Source organism: Oryctolagus cuniculus, chromosome 5, assembly GCF_051225735.1.
Source record: "Oryctolagus cuniculus isolate XC-2025 breed Fujian yellow rabbit chromosome 5, ASM5122573v1, whole genome shotgun sequence".
In the NCBI taxonomy this organism is placed as follows: Eukaryota; Metazoa; Chordata; class Mammalia; order Lagomorpha; family Leporidae; genus Oryctolagus; species Oryctolagus cuniculus.
In genome coordinates, this window is record NC_142871.1 from 143,477,516 (window position 1) to 143,503,716 (window position 26,201).

Here is a 26,201-nt window from a genome sequence, read left to right on the forward strand (position 1 = left end):
AAAAAAAAAAATGCAGTCAAGTGGTGCTTCATGGTGTGATAGTGATAGTTCCCACCTTTCCTTTTCCATAATTAAAAAAAAAAAACAACTAAGTATTTAAACTTAGTCCAAGTCCATTACACATCAGTTGATAGGACCAGGCTGTAAAGCAGATGCCGTCAGTGTGGAGTCATGGACCAAAGGGCTGTATGTGCTGCTGGAGCATCCAAAAGACGTTTGGAATCAGTTGTATGCAATGTTATATAAACCTGTGCTCAAAAACTGTGTCCGTAGTGTCCGTAGTTTTCATCAAACTCTCAAAGGAATCTATGACCACAAAAAACTCGGGAACTTCTATTAAAGTTTAAGTGAACCTGGAAAACTCATTACATTTGTACTTATCTAACATAATGATAGAAATAGGGATGAAAACTTCAGGAAAAGAGAATTTAGCTAGAAAGCTGTTAAATGTTGTCCAGGGAAGCCTTAGGAGGAAGACCTTGGGGTGGCAGTGAGAATGGGAAAGGAAGAGAGGAAGCAAGAGGCATCTATTAGACAGTTAATCCACCGGCGAGAGCCTTGTCGGTCTTCGTAGATGAGCGAGGCTCTTTCGTCTCTGGGTGTTCTTGGCTCTCTCTGAAAGTTATAGTCTTGGTCTAAGGATTCCATCTTCCTCCTGGCTACAAAGCCAAAACTTAATTCATAAATAATTTATCCTGAATTTTGGAAGGCTAACGTGAGGTCCCTCATGTAAGAGTGAGACCTGAAAATATTTTGCTGGGTTTGATTAGAGAAGCAGGGTAGGCAAAAGAAGACCCCACTATGGGGAAAAATCATAGGAGAAGCTACTGGAGGAAAAAGGAGCTTTCGGGAGAGAGAATAGAGGTGGGCCTTTAAGTAAAAAGAACACTGGAGACAATAAAATGCAAGTCATTTGCTGTGTGGTGTGCAATGGAATACTTTATTCTTTGGTTAAAATCCATGTTGCGCAGATTGGCCCAAGTTCACAAATCCAGATTAGTGATTTTCAACTTTGCCTGTGTGTTGTAACCACCTGAAGAGGTTTTAATAAGTACCCTATGTGTTGGCTGCAATTCTGGATGTTCTGATGTTTTAAGTGAGGCCTGAGCATCATTAGAATTTTCAAAAATGTCTGCAAGTGATCTAATGTGATCGCAAAACCAGTGGTCTAGGGTCTCAGGTTTTCAATCCTCCTTTGATTCACCAGAGTCATCCAGGGGGCTTTTAGACACTGTCTGCGCACTGGCCCCATCTCAGGCCAATTTGGTCCAAGTCTCTGGACATTTGAGGTTTTTGTCTTACATTTTCCAAGTGACTCTGAGGCAAGATGAAGTTTGAGAGCCACTGTTTTTAGAAGCAAATTATAACAGGGCCTAAAAGACAGGCTGAATGCATTAAGACGCCAGAGAGACTGCTTCTTAATGGCAGTAAGTGACTAATTCCCTGGGATGTCTCACTCCCAAAAGGTGATTGTCAGCATTTATTTCTATACTCAGTAAATGGAAAAGATAGTAAGAGCCTGAACAACACTGACCCTGCCCTCTGGACAACAGAGGAGTGAGATGTCTGGGATGGAGGAAAACACCACACAACCTCTGTTTTGTTTAAAGAATTAGTGCTTTAAGGTTGGATTCTTTTTCCCAGCAAGTCAAAGTGGTAAATGATAGAAACTCTGATTTAAAATCATTGGTGTTAGAAGGTAAAAAAAAAAAATCACATTACAAGAGCTGAGGTTCTTTCACTATTGTTCTGCTGTAAATCATAAAGCCTATTTCCCGGCAAGAAGGCCTCTTCATAACTCAGCACGCAGAACCTGGGGCATTTCTGACTGCTGAAATATCTGGGGCTCAAATTTATATGCAACTGCACATAGGCAGGTGCACACATGCACACCACAATTTCTCAGATATGTTCACAAGCACTTGCACAGGCATGTGCACACACCTGTTACACACAATGAGTGCATGCCTGTTTGCACCCACAATTTCTTGGGTATATTCATAAACATACACATGCAGACACACACTCACGTGATTTCTTTCAGTGGACCCTGCAGTTTCTGCTTTTGTTCATAACACACAGGAGCAGTTAACTGTTATTGCAATGACCGTATCAATTGTTAGGGCAATGAAATCAGAAGCCAGAGAGCCATGAAATGTTCATCAGCTTTTTTAAAAAAAAATGCCAGTGTTTTGTTTTGGGTTTTTCTGGGGGGTGAAATTAATTCCTTGCAGAGGACAGAGCTGTAATTACTCAACAAGCCTGCATTTTGTCACTCTGAGTGCTGCTGGCATACCATGTGCTTTAAAAAGCGACACTATCATTATCCTCATGGTACCTGAATTCTAATAAAAAAATTTCCAGTGCTGTAGTTTCAGTATGAAGAAGAAAACAGAAAGAAACAAGATGAAGCACAGGTCTGACCTGAGCACGGAGGAGCCCTTAGGAGTCCGTGGGCCAATACTGGAGATATGAAAATGATCTTTGATCACCCAAGATCCACTCGGATTTAGACCAAAGCCCAAGAGATCCATGCCACTGAGTTAAGATCAGGTTGATTATCAAAACACCCACATTGCAGGGAATGTGACGTGGATCTACTGACACATGGAGATAAGGCAGGCAGAATTTGTTTTGTTCTGTTTAACTATAACAAAATAACAAATAAAGCAAAAACTTAAATCATGGTATCAACAACCAATATGGAATCTTTTTTAATCGGGTATGACTTCAACGGTAGAGTGTTGTACTATGTTTTCAAATCACTACCCACATTGATTCAGTGATTAAAATGGATTTGTTTTCAGAACTGTGATTACCTTCCCTTTGCTTCTCTGAGTCAGGACCAGAGGGCAATTCAATCGGCAGAAACTCATTCAGTCTTTATCGAATGGGCAGACAGCAGAAGTCATTCCAGCTGGGGAACTTGGCAGTGAGAGGCCTGGAAGTAGCACTGAGGAGAACAGCATGGCCAGCAGTGTCAGAAGACTTCCAAGACTTGGTGGAAATTCTGACTCCTCCTATCAGCCATGCAACCTTGGAGAAGTTGTATCACCTCTGCGCATCAGTTTTCTCACCTGTAAAATGGGGACACCCATGGTAACTACTTCGTGGAGTCATAAGGAGGATCAAATGAGTTACTTCGTGCAAGGTGCTTCGCACAGCCCTTCATGTTAGCTCCGCTTGGTCATCACCGACTCATCCTTAATCTACCTCCCGCATCCAACTCGATAGCAAGACCCGCAGATCCTACCTTCATAGCATCTTTCGCACCACCTCTACGTTTTTGATCCCCACTGCTGCTGTCCTGGTTCAACAAGACCTCATCCTTTCTGCTCTGAGGTCCCGCAGCAACGTCCACATCAGGTTCCTCGCCCTCTGTTTTCTTTCTTCTCAGTCCATCCCGTACCCCAAGGCCGAATTCATCTTCTGAAATGGAGTCCGGATCACAGCCTTCCTCGGAGAAACCCTTGTGAGTGCCAGGCGCCCACAGAGTGAAGCTGCTGACGTTCATGGTTGAGCCGTGGGCCCCCGTGGGCCTCTCAGCTCTGACACTTACTGCTCTCACACGCCCTCTATTTTTTTTTAGCTTTCTTTTTTTTTAATTTTATTTTATTTAATGAACATAAATTTCCAAAGTACAGCTTATGGATTACGATAGCTTCCCCCCCCAACTTCCCTCCCACCCACAACACTCCCCTCTCCCACTCCCTCTCTCCTTCCATTCACATCAAGATTAATTTTCAATTATCTTTATATACAGAAGATCAATTTAGCATATATTAAGTAAAGATTTCAACAGTTTGCACCCACAAAGAAACACAAAGTGTAAAATACTATTTGAATAATAGTTATAGCATTAATTAAACACCTAAGAGTAATTGTGTATTAATTACAGAGTTCAACCAATAGTTTTAAGTAGAACATAAAAAAAATACTAAAAGGGTAAATTATTAAGTTCTTTTTTGTTTTTTTTTCTTTTTCTTTTTTTTGTTTGTTATATAGTTATTTTTTTATTTAATAAATGTGAATTTACAAAGTGCAACTTTTGTATTGTTGTGGCTTCCCCCCCCCAACCTCCCTCCCTCCCTCAGCTCTTCCACTCCCTCTCCCATCCAGCCCTTCATCGAGTTTCATTTTCAATTACCTTCATATACTGAAGATCAACTTAGTATATACTAAGCAAGGATTTCAACAGGCTGCACTCACACAACTGCACAAGGTATAGGGTATTGTTCGACTAGTAGTGTTGTTTTTTAAGTTTCATAGTAGAACACATTGACAGAGATCCTACATGGGGAGCATGAACCCAGTGACTCCCGTTGTTGATTTAACAATTGGCACTCTTATTTATGACGTCAGCAATCACCCGAGACTCTTGCTATGAGCTGTCTAGGCTATGGAAGCCCCTTGAGTTCACCGACTCTGAACTTGTTTAGTCAAGGCCATATCACAGTGGAGGTTCCTTCCTCCCTTCAGAGAAAGGCCCCTCTCTCCTTGATGGCCTGATCCTTCTGCTGGGGTCTTGTTCACCAGGATCTTTCATTTAGATCGTTTTTTGCCACCGTGTCATGGCTTCCCATGCCTGTGAGACTCTCATGGACCTTTTCGCCAGATCCGAATGTCCCAAGGGTTGATTCTGAGGCAGGGGTGCTGCCATTCTATCAGTCTGCTGTGTGTCCTGTTTCCCCTGCAGGATCATTCTCTCCCTTTTAATTCTATCCTTCATTATTTGCTTACACTGGTCTTATTTGTGAAATCTCATTGACACATACCCTATCTTTTTGATTGGTTGTGGATTTATACTTATCACTTTACCAAGTGCGCTGGCATTGGTACTTGCCTCCTTGGTAAGATTGAGTTGAAATCCCCTGGCACATTTCTAGTTCCACCATTGGAGGTAAGTCCAAGTGAGCATGTCACACACCCTCTAGTCCTCAAACCTAAGCAGGAGGCATATATGGGAACAAAATGTTGGGTGTGCTCCACGCTCTCCCTGTCTTTGGCATGGGCTACCTCCCAGACACCTTGCCTCTTCTCTCTCCCTCAATTCCTCCCTACAGCACCTCTGACAATTTCTGCTTGCTGAAACAATAGCCATTCTTTATGTTTGAGCTAAAGTGCCAACCCCCCTATGAATCAGACTCCCTCCTTCTCAGCAAGCAGGTTCGTGTCTCATCCTTTGAATCCTCAGAGCACTCTGTGGATATTTCTGTAAAGTGCCCCTCCCCCAGCCCCACCGTGGTGCAGCAGATGTATATATCAGCACACTCCTGTTTTCGTGATTGTGAGCTGTTTCAGGTTTGATTCATCTTGGTCGCCCCCGCAGTACCTGCACTCTATGACAGCATCTAGACCATACAGAGAGCTCAATGCCTAGTTTTTGGGGGAATAAAAGATGTTCATTACAATTTAAAAATGTTGGTTTTGCAATGGCCAATGTGAACATTAAAAGCAAAAGATGATGGGGACTAATCCTTGAGACATGAGAAGCCAAGACCATGAACTGTAGAAGGTGCTTCGAGCATCCGTGGAGACCACTTGGCATATAAGGAATTACTACGGAGGCAGTGTCCTGTGGCCTCTCCAAGCATAAGGAAGGGCCGGCGCCGCAGCTCAATAGGCTAATCCTCCACCTGCGGCGCCAGCACACTGGGTTCTAGTCCCGGTTGGGGTGCCAGATTCTGTCCCGGTTGCTCCTCTTCCAGTCCAGCTCTCTGCTGTGGCCCGGGAGTGCAGTGAAGGATGGCCCAGGTCCTTGGGCCCTGCACCCGCAGGGGAGACCAGGAGGAAGCACCTGGCTCCTGGCTTTGGATCAGCACAGTACCAGCTGTAGTGGTCACTTGGGGGGTGAACCAACGGAAGGAAGACCTTTCTCTCTGTCTCTGTCTCTCTCTCACTGTCTAACTCTGCCTGTCAAAAAATAAATAAGTAAATAAAGCATAAGGAAGCTCTTCACCCTTTTATCCTAATTATTAATGCAGTGCCCTAGGCACCTTGGTCCTACAGGGGTGTAGACTATGGTGTAGGAAACACCCTGGACTTCATGACATCTATATTCTCCACTGTAAATTAATAAATCAGTGCTTTGGTTTGCAGATCAGTCCAGTGTGGAATCTGGATTTGTCTCAGGGTTTGATCCTTGCTGGCAACATCCCAAGGCCATCTATCTGGGCAGGAAGCTAAGACTTGGGTCTGTTGTTGGATGCCCTACTCAAGGTTATAGAAGAGTAAAAAACAAAATAAAAAAGCAAACTAGTTGAAAAACACCCTTTCAGAGACCATCTCTTCCTTCCTTTTTTTTTTTTTAAGACTTATTTATTTGATAGGCAGAGTGACAAAGAGAGAGGGAGACCTTCCATCTGCTGGTTCACTCCCCAAAAGTTTGCAGAGCTGGAGCTGGGTCAGGACAAAGCTGGGAGCCAGGAGCTTCATCCAGTTCTGCCACACAAGTGGCAGGGGCCCAAGTAGTTGGGCCATCTGCCACTGCTTTCCCAGACCCATTAGCAAGGAGCTGAATCAGAAGCAGAGCAGCTGGGACTCAAACCACTGTCACAAGCAGTCGCTTAACCGTAACGCCAATCCCTCACCTCTCCTTTTCTTAAAGTCTAAATCCTCCTTGGGGACTGGGAATGCGGTGGATCTTCCTCTTCAGTCAAAGCCTCTGACAGTCGTCTTCTGAGTTCCGGGAGAGGTCTAAAGTTGGAAAGAAGGCAGGAAAGTAGAGACCTGGGGCCAGGAAGTTACACAAAGCAAGAGTTAGTGAGTACTGCCTACCCTTCCGGGCCCTCCACCTTTCCCTTAAAAACCTCTGTGCTCCTCCCAAGCCCCCTTGCTTTCAACAAGGCAACCCCACCCTTTGCTCAGGCTCGGAGTCTCTGAATGTCAGCCTGTGCTTGTCTGTGTGCATCTGTCTCTGCTAATCTGTGATGCTATTACAGTCACTGGGACTGTGTATATCAATATGCAAATTTATGCACCAGCTAATGTGTAACTTAGCATTTTAACTTTTGAGCCAAAAGACTATACATGACTACTTACAATGATTTCATTTCCCCCAGAAACTTCTGATTTTTCCAAACAAAATATATATATATATATATATATATATCTCCGCAATTTGTCTGGTTTAGTCATTGACTCTGTTGCTGCTTTAACAACTGAAAGAAGGCAGTCCAAGGGAATGTTACTGAAAGGGCCAAGTGTCTTGGAATTGGCCCTAAAAAATAAGGCAAAAAAGAGGTGTACAAACTGCTAGCATATGGGAATCGAGAAGGGACTCTTTAAGCTGAAGACACTGAGCATAATCATTTTTAAATGGCACTGTGAGAGCTGGAAAATGTTTTGCTAACCAGTCCTTAGAGAATTGAGCTCCACACTAGAGAAGGAGGAATCAATAATCTTAAATGACCTGAAAAAGAAGCAAATGTGTGAGAACACTCACGTGCTCCATAGAATTAATGGGTGAAGCAAGCATAAGTTGGCTATGTAGGTTTGCATACTTAGAAGAATAGATTTTTTCATGAAAGTAAAGCCCTGGTATTTCCTATTTCTTTTATTGCACAATAAATAAAGAGATTTAAAGGAATTAGATTATTTTTGAAAACCATTATTTAAAACATATCAAAAGAGTTCTTTGTTCTCAATTTTCTGCCCTTACCATTCAAGGACAATCAAGGTCATTTTCCATGGCCACGGTTGTTCCACTCCACAAAACCAGACAGGTAGGCTAATGATCCAGGGGTTATGTTTCTTGGTCAACCAGGTTCAATCTCGTGTTTTAAAGTGTTCTCAAAGGAAGCTTAACTTACCCAAGAAGGACGCTCCCCTACCCCTAGGGAAATAAGAAGAGGCCTGGATGTTCCTGTCTGTGCACTGGGAGGCTCTGACTACAATTGAATCCCTGTACTCAGTTGCTAGATAGCATCAGGCCCCAGTCTCCTAGCTTCCCTGCCTCACCTTTAAGTGTCCTTGCCCTGCCTTTTTGATAGACAATCAGCAACTTAATAAAACTGACTCCCTGAGGGAGCAGTACAGTTGAGCTCTATAAGGTTCTAATCATCAGACTCCTGAGGTCATGAGGTCATTTGCTTTTCCAATTGATTACACCTTGAGGATTGCTATTGTCACTAGGGTTTTATTTTCCTAGGCCCTGAGCAAAAAGTAACAGCCACCTCCCCAAAGCCCCTAGACTGAATAGAGCCCACTGGGCTATCTTCAATATTCCCTAAAGGACACTATATGGCTGACCAATCAAAGGAGGGGTATGAACACTATAAACCAAACAGGAACTTGGACATGAGCTGAACATGCACCTTTGAGCCCCAACTTCAACCTATAGGAGCCTTCACCTCTAATCGTCAGGGAGCCCAGGAACTAGGCAACAGCTGCCTGGCTCCTTGCTCTATGTGTTACAATAATTGCCTCTTTTCTTCCGTCATCCCAACGTCAGTGACTGGTTTTCTGCCCATCAGTTGAGTGGACTCAGGTTTGACCTTCTATAGCAACTCTTCCAAGCAGCTTTGGGGATTGTTCTGTATCAGGACTGTCGAGTTCCACGCCCAGTGGTAGACTGTGAACAAGAAGGAGGGTGACAGTGGCCGCTGCCCTGCGTTTTACATACACAGGGGTGTCAGGGCAGTTGCTCGGTGACACATTCAGCTTCTCATCTTCCCCGCCTCCTTTTCTCTCCTTAGGCTCAGTGAGTTCCAGATCTCACCTGTTTTTTATGTTTCAACACCATGACAGATAGGATCCCTTTGAGCCACATAGAAGAAAAACCCAACAACAGAAACTTAAACAAAATCCACCTTCATTTTTCTATCCAACTGAAAAGTCCAAATATTGGCAGATGCAGACAAACTTTGAGGAAGTCATTAAAGACCTTCAACCAGGATCCTTCTGGTTGTTTACTCCAATGTCCTTGCATTGTCCTTGTGGTTGCCAGATGGGTACTGTAGGTGCAGAATGGTATCCACCTTCCAAGCAGGAAGAAGGGGGAACAAGAGAAACAGTGAATGCCAGCTGAGACTATTGCTTTCCTAGAAGCTCCTCCCTGTAGACTTCAATTATGTCACCAGTCTGGGTCACATGGCCACTCCTACCTGCAAAAGAGCCTAAGGGAGTGAGCCTTTTAAACTGGGTACAATATCATTCTGACAAATTTATATTCTGTTTGAAAAAAAGAGAAGGACTTAACACTGGGTAAGCAATTAATTAATCAAGAATGTTTTAGGAGCACTTAACGTACATGCAGGGTGTCATACAAATAACATGAAAACGTGTAAGGCAATCACATTACTACGGAAACTTGGGAGGATCAGCTGATCAATTTTTCCCTGCAGGTCAACTTCTTCAACTGAACAATTTGTCTCTGACCTGTGAGTCAAATTCCCAGAAAGGGAAACAGATTTTTGGCACTGAAATTACTACCTGTCAGCCAGCTATTTGTTATTTGGAAATTATTGGTGATCATTCTGCTCAAACTTTGCTACCTATTTGGCAATGCATAGTTCGGCCTGGTTCTACCATTGACTCCAATGCAGGCACTTCATAAAATAACACCCAGCATCTCCTGTTTCCAGCATGCTCAGGTGAACCATAATGATCCCAACTTTTATTTTCTGTCACCTCTGTATATACATAGTCCCCCAAATCCAGTTCTATTGAAACAAATATAAAGCAAAGGACATGACCATAAAAGGAGTTTGTTGCATGTGTTAGGCTCATCTTTGGCTGAGTTTATGTGGCATGATGGATTTGGAAATAATGTTTTCAATCCGCTTTTACTGCACATGGTAGAGCAATTTCCTGTTAACTAACATGATGTTTGGACTTTGTATTTTATTATATTTTAGTACAAATAGCCAGGGACAAATTCTTCAACTGAACACATCTGAGAGGAAAATTGTTCAACTGTTCTTTTTGGAAAAGAGTAAGAATATCATGGACCTGGCATTGCCTACAGTAAGGATCTTCAAGGTCAAAAACATTTTCTACATGAAAAGATTCTCCACATTATTAGCCATCAGGGACATGCAAATCCAAATTGAAATGGGACACCATTTCACACTCATTAGGGTGGCTATTACTATTTTTTTGAATAGCAGAGATAAAAAGTGCTGATGGAAATGTAGAGAAGTTGAAAGCCCTGTGCACTGTCAGTGGGGATGCAGGGTGGTGCAGACACTGTGGAAAACAGTGTGGCAGTCTGCAAAAATGTTCAGCATAGAACTACCATACGACCCAGCAATCCCACGCCTAGACATGCATCCACAAGAATGGGAAACAGAGACTCAAACAGATATTTGTAGGCCAAAGTTGGAAACAGGCCAAGTGTCCATCAGTAGCTGAATAAATGAAAAATGTGGCACACACACAATGAGATTTTATTCCACCATAAAAGAGAATGAAGTACTGACACATGGATGAAACTTGAATCAATAACCCAAATGTCCAGGCACAAAAGAACAAATAATGTGATTCCATATCTATGAAATATCTAGAATAGGCAAATTTATAAAATCAGCAACTAGATTAGCAGTTACCTAGGGCTGCAGGGAGGGGCATAGATACTAGTTACACCAGGGTTCCAGAGTGTCCATTTAGGATGATAAAAAATTTTGAAAATGAGTAACGGTGGGGCCAGCACTGTGGTATAGTGGGTTTAGCAGTGTCAGAATCTCATGTGGACGCCAGTTCAAGTGCTGGCTGCTTTGCTTCTGACCCAGCTCCCTGGTAGTGCCCCTGGGAAAGCAGCAAAGATGACCCAAGACCTTGGGCCCCTGCAACCACATGGGAGACCCAGATGAAGCTCCTGGCTTCTGGCTTCTGGTTTCAGCCTGGCCCAGCCCCATCCATTGTGGCCATTTGGAGAGAACCAGCAGATACAAGATCTCTCTCTCTCTCTCTCTCTCTCTCTCTCTTTTTCTCTCTCTCATTCTCTGTAATTCTGACTTCCAAATAATTCTTTTTTTAAAAAATGAGTAGTGGTGATGGTTGCACAACATTGTCACTGTAATTGATTCCTTTGAGCTGTACACTTAAAAATCATAGAAAGGGTGAGCAGTGAGTTGGGTTTGAGTCGCCGCAGCTCCACTCTCAATTCTAGCCCCCTGCTAACGCACACCCTGAGCAGCAACAGTGATGGCTCAAGCAGCTGAGTCCCTGCCACCCATGTGGAGGACCTGGAGCGGGCTCCCAGCCTCCAGCTTCAGTCTGACTCCAGTCTGGCCATTGCAGGCATTTGGGTAGTGAGCCAGTGGTGGAAGATTTCTTTCTTTTCCTCTTTCTCTCTGATTCTCAAATAAATAAAACTAAATAATTTCGCAAAGGGGTTAAAATGGCAAATTTTGTTATATAAATTTTACATAAGAAGAAGATAGAAATAATATTTTCTGATAATACCAAAACATCATCTGCCTCTGTGGTCTTATCTCCAGTACGTGCAGTGGCATTTTCAAGGAGCAACTTGGTGGGTGGTTATGTCATCTCCTTGACAGCAAATGGAGTGTGTGCTTGTGCAGTGCAGCTTCTCAATGTTTCAAGTTTCACTTTCCAAAATCCTAACTGCAGACGCATCCACCTCTGCCAAGGCTTTTTTAGGGTCTTCAAGAATTTTGAAGAAGTCATGAAACCAAAAGGTTTAGAACCACAGAGGCAGTCAGTGCGATAAACCAAAGCACTGCCTAACAAACGCGTGTTGATTTAGATAAAATGAAAACAACCACCAAATAAAGGTGCTGGAATTTCAGTTAGACCGTGAACTCTTAAAGGAATTTAGGCAGGAAGGAGGGGAGGAGGGGCTATTTCGGGCGAGGAAATCATCTGAGACTGTGGGTTCAAAATCGTTTTTCTACCAAACACGCTAGGCATATGACATATTTGAATGTGGTGTACTTCACCTTTTTCTTAAGAAAGTGCACGTGGATGCAAATGAGAATGGCATCATCACAAGGATACCCTTGAATTCTCTCTTTTTTTTTAAGTCCCTGAGGGTTTTTTTTTTTTTTTCAAATATTACAAGTGAGTCGGATTCTATTGATTGCAATGAAAAAAAAATACCTATTTTTCATTGCTCCAGTCCCTTTCAGTACCAAGGGCACTGTGTCTGGGACGTGCTGAAGCTTTTCCGTGACCTAGAAGGCACGTGTTTCTTTTATAAACAGCACCCTTCAGAGACCGGTTTTCTCCCCCGTCAAATAACTGCACTGAACTGATCTCTGATGTTCCTTCCAACTCTAAACACAAAACTGGAGCAAATGTCACCCATCTGAAAGTGGAGGTGAAAGGGCTAAGTCACAGTGCATGCCCCTCAATGGCCGTGACCAGGCGTGCACACTCACTCGCCCAGGGCTGGCTTCATGAACGCATAGCCCACGTGCTCTCTCAAAGCCCAGCACTGAGTTTCCTGCTCTGTTGCTGCCATCTTGAAATTCTAAGAGTTTTTGAGCAAATTTGTAGCTGCCGTTATAGGTCATTATTAGGAGAGCAATAACAAATCCAAGCATGGGTTGGGCACATCTGGCCTAAATCCTTGTCCTACTTCTTATTAGCTAATTTTTACAAACACTTTCACCTCTCTACACCTCAGTTTTACAACGTATGAAGTGCCAATTTCAATAATTGTATCAACATCATAGGGTTGTTAGAAGAATCAAATGTGGTATTAGATTAAAACAATACTTAACACAAAACCTGAAGTATAAGAAATACAGTTGGTAGCAATTACGATTTACTACATTTCACTTATTAAATTTATTCAACAAAACATGTTTTAAGAGTTATTTATTTACTTTGAAAGTCAATTACAGAGAGAGAGGGAGAGACAGAGAGCAAGATCTTCGATCCCCTGGTTCACTCCCCAGGTGGCCACAATGGCTAGCACTGAGCCAGGCTGAAGCCAGGAGACAGAAGTTTCATCCAGGTCTCCCACGTGGGTGGCACAGAACCCAAACTCTTGGGTCACCCTCTGCGGCTCTTCCCAAGTCATTAGCAAGGAGCTGTATCAGAAGTAGAGCAACAGGGGCACGAACCATTGCCAATATGGGATGCTGGTGTTTCAGGCAGTGGCTTTACTCACAATGCTGATCCCTGAACAAAATATTTGAGCACCTGCTATGCTCAAGGCACTGTCCTAGATGCTTGGGAAGTCTCTGTAAACAAAATAGACCAAGTTGCCCATCTTCACAGAGCTTATATTTCATAATTGTAGGAGAGAAACTTAAAAAAATAATAATGGCTATAAGTTAATGGGATGGGAGGGTAGAAGGATGAAAGCACGAGGAATAAAGGCAAAAAAAAGCAAGCAGGAGATGGGGAGACAGGCAGGACATCAACAGGGAGCGTCAATGAGAAGACTGTGGTTTAAACAAAGGTATGAAGGAAGTAAGAGAGCTCACTAGGTGGACGTCTGGGGAAAGCATTCCGGAGGAGGTTTCCCGAGCAATGGAGGGCATGGCATAGAAGCAGACCTCCACTAAGATCTGCCTACCTGACAAAGGCCACCAGTCCCTCCACCAGGGCTCCCCCTCTACAGCAGGGAGGATGCAACTGGCAGGCCCTGAGACACTTCACAGCCCTGGAGGTTGCAACTCAAAACACCTGCCTGCCTACGTGTGCGAACACACAGTTAGCGAAACCTTTCATCTGGAAGACGTAATTTTGAGAATAAAGACACAGACAGAAAATTCTTGCAAGTATTATTTCAGATAACCAAGAGAACTGTTTCCTGTAACCTGCCCAGCCCAGGACATGAACAATTGAGATCACAAAAGGGGGTCAAAGGCTATGTAGAAGCAGACAAAGAAGGTCTGACAAACGTCAGAACCAGGACAAAAGCAAATCTTTCTAATGGTGAAGTGTTAGCACCAGAACCACTCTGGGTCCATCCTGTGTGCCATAGGATGAACAATGAAAATCACCCTGGTTCATTCCAGAGCATGGCATCTGCTCTGCTTAGGTTGAAGATCTGAAGCAGATGGCCACAACTGGGAATTTCCATCAAGATTCTCATGCTTAGAATGGGCAGAATAAACAAAGCAAGCTCATTTATAGAATAGATTCTAGGGGCCGGCAGTCGTGGTATAGTGGGTAAAGCTGCCATCTGCAGTGCCAGCATCCCATATGGGTGCTGGTTCGAGTCCCAGCTGCTCCACTTCTGATCCAGCTCCTTGCTAATGCACTTGGGAATGCAGCCAAGGGGGGCCCAAGTGCTTGGGTCCCTGGTACCCATATGTGAGATCCGGATGTAGCTCCTGACTTCTGGCTCCAGGCTTTGGACTGGTCCAGCTCCAACTGTTATGGCCATTTGGGCAATGAACCAGTGGATAGGAGACTGCTCTCTATCTCCCCCCACCCACCCTCTCTCTGTAACTGTGCCTTTCAAATGCTGAATTACTAGAGTTGGTGTTGTGGTATAGTAGATTAAGCATTGCCTGTGATGCCAATATCCTATATGGGCACGAGTTAGAGTCCCAGTTGCTCCACTTCTGATCCAGGTCCTTGCTAATGCACCTGGGAAACCAGCAGAGGATGGCTCAAGTGCTTAGGCCACTGAACCCATGTGGGATGGCTGAATGGAATTACAGGCTCCTCACTTTGGCTTAGCCCAGCCCCAGCCATTGTGGCCATTTGATGGAGTGAGCCAGCAGATGGATGATATCTCTCTCTCTCCCACTCTCTGTAATTCTGCCTCTCAAATAAAAATATGTCTTAAAACAGGTTGAATTGCTAGTCACATCATCTGACATCTGTGTGGTCCCATGGAAACCTCCAACATTAAGATAAAGGAAATAAACCATGAGCAAATTGTGAGTCTACAAATTGTTTAAAACACATCATCAAAACCAAAATAAAATGGAAATGAATCTGAATCTTCCACTGGACACAAATGCAAGACATCATAAATTCAAAGCTTAATATCCTAACAGCAATAACCTTATATCTGGTACAAGGACTAGATGCTCACGGTGGATGTCTCCAACCAACACAATGAGTTAGTCTACACAGTAACGTTTAAAGCCCAGTCATGCCCACAAGACCAAAGCTGAACTTTACCATTTGCCTATGTAGGAGGAAGCAGATTGCCTAGCAAATTAAATATGAATAAGGATTTAGGTGGCTTATTCAGTTTATTAGAGAAGCAAAACACTCCTTAGAAGCCCCATTCGCATTTAATGTGCTAATTACAGTAAAAATTGAAAAGCGTGTTAGTATGCAAGAATGCTTCAAGACTTTCATGGGAAAATAGAGTTGAAAGATCACTTCACTATGTTGGAAAAAAATGAGACCTATGCATAGTTTCTTTATAACGTGCACTTTTCATGAATGTTTTGTAGACCTCTTGTATATTACTAGCTAAAACTTCACTTAGTTTATGATGTCGGGGTGAGCGTAGTGGTTAAGACTCTGCTTGGGACACCTGCATCTCATAATGAGTGTTTGGGTTTGAGTCCTGCCTCTGCTCCCAATTCTAGCTTCCTGCTAATGGGCACCCTGGGAGACTACTACTTGGGTCCATGCTATCCACATAGGAGACCTGGATTGAGTTCAAGCCTCCTGGCTTTGGCATGGCCAAGCCCTGACTATTGCAGGCACTTGGGAAGTGAACCCGCAGAAGGGAGATTGCTTTCTCTCTCTCTCTCTCTCTCAGTCTCTCTCTCCCTCTCTCCCTCTCTCCCTCTCCCTCTCTTCAAATAAAATATATAGTACCTATTAATTCAAAGTACACTTCTTTGATTTAAATTAGTGAACTTCATATTATTTTAGGCAGATTCTAGCTCTGGCCGAGGCCCATATGAAAGAAAACTGAATTCTTTAGTAAGGTTATCCTTGTCTTAATACAAATGGTGATTCTGTATAGTAATTTCTCCGTTTTCCAATACATCTCTGAAGATAACTTCTTTAAAAAAAGATTTATTTATTTACTTGAAAGTCAGAGTTACACAGAAAGAGAAGGAGAGGCAGAGAGAAAGAGAGAGAGGGAGGTCTTCCATCCCCTGGTTCGCTCCCCAATTGGCTGCAATGGTCGGAGCTGTGCTGATTTGAAGCCGGGAGCCAGGAGCTTCTTCAGGATCTCCCACATGGGTGCAGGGGCCCAAGGCCTTGTGCCATCTCCTACTGCCTTCCCAGGCCACAATAGAGAGCTGGATTGGAAATGGAGCAGCTGGGACTTGAACTGGCGCCCATATGGGGTGCCGGCACAGCAGATGGTGGTTTTACCCACTACACCACAGCGCAAGCCCCTGAAGACAACTTCTAAAAGGCTGACATGCGGTCACTGTTGAGCTCTCACCTACAATGTGGTCCCCTGGACATCTAAAACTATTTGTATCCAGCTTTGTATGGTTTTCTCTAGTAAATGCCTTCTCCAGCTCCACAGTTATGCTGCAGCACATAATTTGACAAAGCACTGTTCAGTGTAGGCATTTGTTGTTGTCATAAATCTGCTGTGCTGTTTGGTCGCCTCTGTATGACACCAATCGTGACACATTAAGGTGATACCCGCATGCACAGGGCCTATTTGAGCCCAGTTCTGGGGTTAGTTGGCCACCTGTCCTCAGAAGCTGGTCCTCCCCTCTCCTACATTTCATGCTGGCTGAACAGATGTTCATCACTGTAATGACTGAAGAACAAAGGTGCCTGACTCCTTCTGGAAAGAACCAGCAGGGTATTGAGCTCCACCTGGCCTGCAAATCAAAGGCACTCCCTAGCAAGTAAGGCTCTTCTTATGACAAACAGGCACAAAGCAATCATAAAGAGAGACCACCTTGGGACTGGCACTGTGACATAGTGGGTAAAGCCGCTGCCTGCAGTGCCAGCATCCCATATGGGCGCCAGTTCAAGTCCCAGCTGCTCTACTTCCAATCCCACTCTCTGCTATAGACTGGGAAAGCAGTAGAGGATGGCCCAAGTGTTTGGGCCCCTGCACCCTCGTGGGAGACCTGCTAGAAGCTCCTGGCTCCTGGCTTTGGATTGGCGCAGCTCCAGCAGTTATGGTCAACTGGGGAGTGAACCAGCACATGGAAGACCTCTCGCTCTCTCTGCCTCTCCTTCTCTCTCTTTGTAACTCTGACTTTCAATAAATAAATAAATCTTTAAAAAAGAGAGAGAAAGAGATACCACCTCACACCTGTTAAGACGGCTACTATCAAAACACAGAGAATAACAAGTGGTAGCAAGAATGTTGTGAAATTGGAGCCCTCCAACATTACCGGTGGGGCTGTGAAACAGTGCAGTCACTAGGGAAAACAGTATGGCAATCCTCAAAAATTTTAACATAGATTAATATGGTCCAACAATTCCAATCCGTGGACATTTCCTGAAAAACTGAAAACAGGGACTCCAATAGGTATTTGGATACCAATAGTTATAGGACACCGTTAAATAGAATACTCAAAAGAAAAAATCAACCAAATGTCCATCAATAGGTGATTTGATAAAAAACAGCAATAACATAGATCAATATATGACAAATAACAACTACATATATGACATAACCATATAAGGGAATATTATCCATTCATAAAAGAAATGACATCTGACATGCTGCTACATGGATGAACCTGGGTAAACATGCCGAGTGAAAGCATAAAGATACAAAAGGACAATTACCATATAATCCCACTTACCTGAGGTACCCAGAGTTGTCCAATTCATAGAGACAGAAAGCTACCAAGGAAGGTAGGGAAGGGAGAGCTGGGGAGGTATTGCCTATCGGGTACAGAGTTTTAGGTGGAAAAGATGAAAAAGTTCTAGGGAGAGATGGTGCTGATGGCTGCGCAAATACTTTTAATGTACTTAATGCCACTGACCTCTGCCTTTAAAAATGGCTAAAATGATAGTATTTATGCTATGTGAATTTTACACAATAAAAAATATGGGAAGAGCAAATGCAAGCAGTAAGGCCGAGAGCACTTCCATAAGATTCACTCCCTTTGCAAAAGGGAAAGTCATTCTGAAAATTGCTTTGGCTTATCCCATAAACAGCTACAATTTAACTCACCCTTCATCTTTTAATGATTGAAAAATCTTTCAAAGAGTATGTTGTATTGAATCTTACCACAACACCAGATAACATGTTTAGGAATTCAGAACACCAAAAGAAATGACACAATTTCATGGCTAAAATAGCTTAAAAGTGGTGTTGCAGCTGTTTCCTCTGCAGAGGACAAACAGGAATGAAGCACCATTGAGGCGGGGTTGGGGAGGGTGGGGTCTCTCACGGGAGAAGGCCACGTGGAGTACAGTCACTGCTGAAGGAACTGACACACAGCCTGCCACCATGCTGCCCAGAACAGGCCAGGAGAAAGCCATGGCATGGACAAGGTGTACCCAGGCCACGGGCTAGGTTTGTTAGGTGAACACCCCTGGGCTCAGTTTGTTATTTTTAACCTCTTATGCCCTGCCTGCCTTGTGCCAGCCTGTTTGTCCAATCAGGTTAAAGTCAATTTATCTCCTACCTTTATTGGATAAAAATACTTAATAATATTACAAACTCTGGGGAAAAATTAGACTTGAGTAATAAATCTTTTCAAAAACTCCTGTTGTTGAAAATCAGCATAATGGTATTAGTCAGAAGAGAAAGTCTTCCAATGAATGATTCATTTAATTTATGTGGAGGACTGTATCATGTTTCCTAATACAGACACTGAATGTGCTTCACCTTGCTTGAAGAACGTGTAGTTCTCACCTCACACGGCAGAGACATGCACACTTCATAGACTGGCATGGCCCCCTCTTTGGCATTAACGGAGATGGAAAGTCACATTGTCATATTTGGACCCAAGAACCTAGGGGACTTCAAAAGTCTTTATTGGCCTGTGATTCTGATTGAATCAATTATTTTTGATGAGTAACCTAACTGTCTTCTGTTGGGTAGTTTTTCAAGTTTTCATCAGAAGCCTCAGCAAAGCTACAGGATTTTTTTCGTCTTCGTGACATGCAGCAGAATTTCACACTCAGCTTACTGTCAACATCTAAGTCAGCATCAAGGTAGGATTATTGCCTCCTCTTTCATGTGGCTCAGGGAGGTTTTTGCTGCATTTGCAAAAATTTAAGTGGCCAACACTCTTTTTAAAAAAGCAAATAATTTCACAAAAATTTTCCATCTATTTTCTTCCCCTAAAACAACACTATGAATAATGGTGACAAGGGGTGTACACCTCAATGTTGAGTCTCTGAACATGTTCTTATAGATGTGTTCATTATATAGCTCGCCTTCGTGAGTCTTGAAGGCCCTTAAAGAATTTGCTAGGATAGAAGCTACTTAAGGAGCTTCCATTTCTGGCAATTCTGTAGAGAAGTCACTCTGGACAGCCTGTCCTAAGAAACAACTCAAAATACTGAACAAGGCTTTAATAAAATCAGTTAAAATGCATCAGTGAGCCAAACCAAAAGTGAAGGCAGGAAGGCAGACAGTGAGCAGGCATTGACCATGACCCTGGGAGCAGAGACCAGGCCTGGCCACTTGAAGCTTCTGCTTTGACAGCTACTTGGGGTACAAGGACGAAAGGAAGGAAGGAAGGAAGGAAGGAAGGAAGGAAGGAAGGAAGGAAGGAAGGAAGGAAGGAAGGAAGGAAGGAAGGAAGGAGGAGCGAGCCATGGGCCCACCCAAGGTGGAAATCTAATAAGAAACTTTATACAGCAATGATGCCACAGGACTACTCCCATTGTAAAGGTCAATTGGAAGTAAACCATGGGGCAGGCATGTGGCAGAGGCTAAGTCACTGACTGGGACACCTGCGTCCCATATTGGAAAGCTCAGTTTGCGTCCCAGCTCCTCCACTTCCATTTCCAACTTCCTGCTACAAGCTGGGTCCCTACCGCCAATGTGGGGTACCTGGATGGAGTTCTGGATCTTGGTTCCTGGCCTGGCCCAGTTCCAGCTACTGCAGGCCACTGGGAAGTGAACCAGTGGATTACAGTTCCCTGTCTCCCTGATTTTCAAATAAAATTTTAAAAATTAGAAATAAACCTGCCTTACAGATGGAAATCACAAAGAAAACTACTGCTTCCAGTTTGGTTCTGTGTGGAAGGGAAGAGAATTCTACTTGAATTATAGCTGAGATCTAATAATTGCCTTACAAACTTAACTTCAAGCTGATAATTTATTTTACAGTGTGATGGATTGGTAAGGTTCCTAGGAGCCTAGAAGAAGGCAACACAAGTGCTGGCTGGATAAACCAAACAGAATTATTCAACAGTCCCTGAAGAATTACTATTGATAAAGCATGAACCTACAACCACAACCACAGCCATAGGCATGCTACAAAAAATAAGCTCGCACTTGCAAGGGCCCACAGAGACAATACATCACAAAATCAGTCCCACAATAATGCTACATATTGAACAAAGACAAAAACATTCATTATGATCTAATTATTTGAAGATATAAAGAATTTATGAGTAAGAAACTAAAAATAATATAGAAAAGTAAAGAAACACTCATTTTATTTATAAAATATCATAAAAATATGAAGGACTTATTAACTGCAGATTAAGCCTAGTTTAAAAAAGAAATTAAGGGCTGGCACTGTGGCTTAGCGGGAAAAGCCACCACCTGCAGTGCTGGCATCCCACATGGGCGTCAGTTCATAGCCCAGCTGCTCCTCTTCCAATCCAGCTCTCTACTATGGCCTGGGAAAGCAGTACAAGATGGCCCAAGCCCTTGGGCCCCTGAACCCACATGGGAGACCTAGATGAAACTCCTGGTCCTGGCTTCAAATCAGTGCAACTCTGGCCATTGCGACCAATTGGGAAGTGAACCAACGGAGGAGGACTTCTCTCTCTCTGCCTCTCCTTCTCTGTGTAACTCTTTCAAATAAATAAATAAATCTTTAAAAAAAAAAAAAGCAGAAGAAGAAAAAAAGAAAGAAATTAGTGGGACTGGTACTGTGGCACAGAGGGTAAAACCCCTGGCCTCAGCACCAGCATACTATATGGGCATTGGTTCAAGTCCCAGCTGCTCCACTTCCCATCCAGCTCCTACTAATGTGCTTGGGAAAGCAGCAGAGGATGGCCCAAGTGCTCGGGCTCCTGCACCCATGTGGGAGACCTGAAAGAAGTTCCTGGCTCCTGGCTTCAGCCTGGCCCAGCCCTGGTTGTTGCGGCCATTTGGGGAGTGAACCAATGAATGGAAGACCTCTGTCTCTACCTTTTTCTGTAACTTTTTCAAATAAATAAAATACATATTTAAGAAAGAAATTAGTGAACTGAAAAATTAATTTAAAGAAATTGCTCAAAATGCAGCATGGAGAGACATTCATTGTTCTCCAAGGCTGAAAATCCCTGACCTAAGCCCCGTGTGTGTGCAGAAGCCCCGTGTGTGTGCAGCTTTTCTCATCTGGCTGTGCACCACAGATATGAACAGTGGTCTCAACTTCAGCTTGCACTTGGGTTACCTGGGATCTTCTTCAATGGTAGATTCTGCTACAGAAGGACCACAGTGAGGCCTGGGACTCTGCATCTCTAACACATGCCCAAGGGGTGCTGATGCTGCCAGTCTGAGGACCACTCTTATTCTAACAGAAATATCTCTGCTTGCCAACTCTGGCCGCACATTGGACTTGCATGGGAAGAGTCTTGTCTTGGATTGCTGTAACAAAGTACCAAAGACTGGCAGGTTTAAAAACAACAGACACGGGGGTGGGACTCAGCGGGTTAAAGCCCTGGCCTGAAGTGCCAGCATCCCATATGGGCACCGGTTCTAGTCCCGGCTGCTCCTCTTTCAATCCAGCTCTCTGCTGTGGCCTGGGAAAGCAGCGGAGGATGGCCCAAGTGCTTGGACCCCTGCACCCACATGGGAGACCTGGAAGAAGCTCCTGGCTCCTGGCTTCGGTTCCACTCAGCTCCTGCCATTGCAGCCATCTGGGGAGTGAACCAGCGGATAGAAGACCTCTCTCTATCTCTATCTCTACCTCTCTCTGTAATTCTGTCTTTCAAATAAATAAAATAAAATCTTAAAAAAAAGAAGACACAGAGTTCATACAGTTCTGGGGGCTGGAGGTCCCAGGTCAGGGTGCTAGCCTGGTTGAGTCCTTAGGAAGGTTCCATTCTGGATTGCATATAGATGATTTCTCCTTGTCGTTTCACATGGCAGAATTACAGTGGGTTAATTCTCTTGCCTCTTCTCTAAAGGATATTTCAGCTTCCAAAGACCCACCTCCAAATACCACTACACTGGAATTAGGATTTCAACCTGTGAAGGTTGAGAGAACAGAAACATACAGTCCATTGTCCAGAGCCTTAAAGTGTAATGATGCCTGCCCCACACTATACTTAGAGATTCTAATTCACTGGATCAGTGTATCGTCCAAGCAGTGGGAATTTTAAAAGCCCCTGAGACGGAGAACCTCTGTGAAAAAATGACCTAGGAAGCCTCTTCTCCCCTTTTCTCTCTGCCGCTGGGGATCTGCTCAGATGGCAATCACAAGGCTCAGAGCCCCGGCAGGCCCAGGGGAGGCGCCCCATGGTTTTCCCTCTCACATACTCAGTCAACATCCTCCTCCACCCCCTACTTGGAGAGCCTGGGGACTTTGAGACATGCAGCAGCCCCATCCCCTCATGTGGGAGACACAGCAGTCGTGGGACATCATCACCCATTCACTGTGACCCGAATTCGCCATCCTTGGGTGAGAGTGGACTCTCCAGCTTCTCGATGGGCGTGGAGGGCAGAGGACTTCTTCCCTCTCAAATATCTGCAAACCTCACATGGGGAGGCTCCTGGGACCTCTTCCTGCCCTCTCAGACATCCTCCTGGCAGGGACAAGAAGGCCCTTGTCTCAGCTTGCTTGAATCTTCCTCCAACTCTCGCCTGTCTCTTCAGATCCTGGAGAGTAGTCTCTCTCTTCTTACCTGTTGTCTTTTACATTTAAAGCTTTATTTAAAGGCTGGCTGATTAAGAAAAGGTAGAGAGAAAGAGACGGAGAGATTTTCCATCTGCTGGTTCACTTCCCAAATGGCAACAGCTGGGGCTGGGCCAGGCTGAAACCAGGATCTTGGAACTCCATCCTGGTCTCCCACATCGGTGGCATCTTCTGCTGTTTTCCCGGGCACGTTAGCAGGAAGCTGGATCAAAAGTGGAGCAACTGGGATTTGAATTAACACCTAACTTAAGCAGCAATTTAACACACTGCACCAAAATGCCAGCTCCAAGGTGCCCTTTAAATGTAAAAGCAAAGAGATTGGCATGGAGACACAGTATGTGTGACTCAGCCAAGGACCCACAATCAGTAGGTGAAGATCCAGGAACTCACATTGTCACCGCCACCATCACAACAGTCACACCAGCCTCCTCACCACCGTCCCTGTCATCACATCCTGTATTTTCTAAGCCAACATCAGAATTTTGCTACCATAACCATCATCACCTCTCCAGTGTAGCTCCAGCAGCTTCGTAAGACTGACGCTAGAGAAGAACATGGATATAATGGTCAGAGAAAAGAAAACATTATTTTTATTTACCTCGCACAACTCATGCTTGTAAGAGAACAAAGGGCATTTCCCCCAGAATCTCCTAGCTGTGTAAGCAATGAACTAAAAAACAAAAATCAGGGGTAGGTGTTGAGTCTAGCAAGTGACACCTGCATTCTACATGGGAGTACCCAGGTTCAATTCCAGGCTCTAGGTCCCAACTCCAGATTCCTGCCAACATAGAATCCTGGAGGCAGTGGCGATGGCTCAAGTATTTGGGTTCCTACAACCCATGTTGGAGACCTAGATGGAGCTCCTGGCTCCTGCTTCAGTTCTGGCCTGGCCTCAGCCATTGTGGTCATTTGTTGAGTGAACCAATACATGGGAGCTCTCTTTCCCCCTGCCCCCTCTGCCTGAAATAAATAATAACAAATTTAAATTTTTTAAATAAAATAAAAAGCAAAATTTCAATACACTTCTGATAGATTGAGTTCATCATGGCCCAAAGGAAACAAAATCTCAGTTCTAAAAATAAAAACCTCTGCCAATGCCTCCATTCTGACAGTTAGTGTTCCTGATGCTATATTAGATATCAAAAAATATGACATGAAAATGTGATTTATTAACTCAAGATTAGAGGCAAGAAGCCTTGGGTTTCATTAGAAGTAACTACCTGGCAATAGATTTTTAGTCCTTTTATAGTCGTAAGAGATTGTTGGGCTCTAATCAGAAATGGGGTGAATTCAGCTGTGAGTCAGATAGGTCATGTTTTTCTCTATATTTTGGCTTACTTGATGCAAGGAGTGATGCTGAGTAATTCCATCTGCATCTACAAGAGGCAAATGTCTGGAGCTAAACAGCGAGATTGAGAACACTGTGTGCATGCGCATGGGGGGGGGGTCAGGTGTGTTTTTGTTTTATTGTTATGATACAGAAACCCAATGTAAGGAAAGACACGGCATAAAAATACTCTGAAACAGATAATATTCACAACTTTATGAAATCTCTTGGGAATCAAAATTCAAGTAAAAAGGCAATTCTGGAACCAGAAGTAAAGAGATCTGTCACAGGAAGCTTTGCTATGTTTGTGTCTTGTCCCAAAGCCGAGGGAAGTTAAGAAAAGGGCTCCTCAAGTGAGGAGCAGCCTAGTAATAAATTGCTTGTTGGCTCAGGGACTCACATTTGACAGCAAGTAACAGAGTCATCAAAGCAACTGGGTTCATGAAAAGCTCACCTCATTGTTACCAGAGAGATGGAGATAATTTCTTATATTTGCATGAGACATAATTTGGTCATAAGGTTCTCCTTACTACAATGCACTGTTTTATCAAGCACATAGTAATCATGTTATGTGTTTCCATGTGCCTGAGCCCATGTCTTTCAGTGGTTCTAATTTAAGTGTCTCTCACATGTGGCATGATCTAGACTTATTAGCAAATGCTAGTGAAAAAATAAACCTTCACATTTATAAAGCTTTGTAGAAGTCCACAGCATGCTTCTCCCATCTTTATGCCCCATATTAAAAACACATGTCCTGTGGTAGGCATTTAGCCTAGTGGCTAAAACACTGGATCAGGCCGGCGCCGCGGCTCACTAGGCTAATCCCCCACCTGCGGTGCCGGCACCCCAGGGTTCTAGTCCCAGTTGGGGCGCCAGTTCTGTCCCGGTTGCTCCTCTCCCAGTCCAGCTCTCTGCTGTGGCCCAGGAGTGCAGTGGAGGATGGCCCAGGTCCTTGGGCCCTGTACCCGTATGGGAGACCGGGAAGAAGCACCTGGCTCCTGGCTTCGGATCGGCACAGCGCGCCGGCCGCAACGTGCTGGCCGTAGCAGCCACTCAGGGGGTGAACCAACAGAAAAAGGAAGACCTTTCTCTCTGACTCTCTCTCTCTCTCACTGTCTAACTCTGCCTGTCAAATAAATAAATAAAACACTGGATAAGATGGATGCCCACATTGCATAGCAGAATGCCCGGCTTTGCTTCAGTTTCCTGATAATGCAGATCCTCAAAGGTACAGGTAAAGAGGCACGAAGTTGAGTCCCTGCCACCACATGGGACCTCTAGGTTGAGTTCCTGGCACCCCGCTTCGGCCCAGGCCAAGGGCCATTGCAAACATTTAGGAAGTGAACAAGCAGATCCTCTCTCTTATCCATCTCTCTGCCTTGAAAAATATCCCACTGAAGATATTTTCTCCTTAGGAATTAAAGAACTACCATGTGAAATGAAAATCAATGTGCTCATGTGACAGTGGGCAATGACTAGTTTTGGGTTCTATTGCTGAATTTACAGTCAAAATATGATTCAGGAGAGGATGCTAGGACCTCAGGGGTTTGAGGTCTACCTACATACCTTGGAATTCCATGGATTTTCCACAGGCTTCTATCTTCTTTTCCATTGCAAAAGCCGGAGGGAAATGGGGACTCGCTGATGGTACATTAATGAGCCTTCCCTGGATCCACTATGAGGACAACAAATTACCCTGAAGCCCAGTATACCAACACCCTTCGATTTAAGGCCTACTTGCCTAATCTCAATAGTTCAATCAAAGAGGACAGGCCTTTATTGTATCCCCTGTTGACATTTATTGCAATGAACCATAAGTATCAGCTCACATTTCTATTATTCTAGAATATGAGCTCAAGAATTGTGTCTGAATTGTTATTGCTTCCTTAATACTTGGTACTGAGTCGTGTAGGCAATAGGTGCTCTAAAAATCTTTGTTAAGGAAAGGGAAGAACAGATTTACATCATAGAAAGACTGGGATTCAGTGGGTAGGGGAAATCAGTACCTT

The 26,201-nt window shown here is 44.0% G+C and overlaps 1 long non-coding RNA gene across 1 annotated transcript; it reads right to left on the reverse strand.

Moving 5' to 3' along the window:
- Positions 1-2,685: 2,685 nt before the first annotated feature.
- Positions 2,686-26,201, reverse strand: LOC127487345 (uncharacterized). Its single transcript, XR_016233478.1, has 3 exons — positions 25,759-26,201; positions 6,591-6,729; positions 2,686-3,077 (listed from the first exon to the last, which is right to left on the reverse strand). It is a non-coding gene; the product is annotated as an uncharacterized LOC127487345 (long non-coding RNA).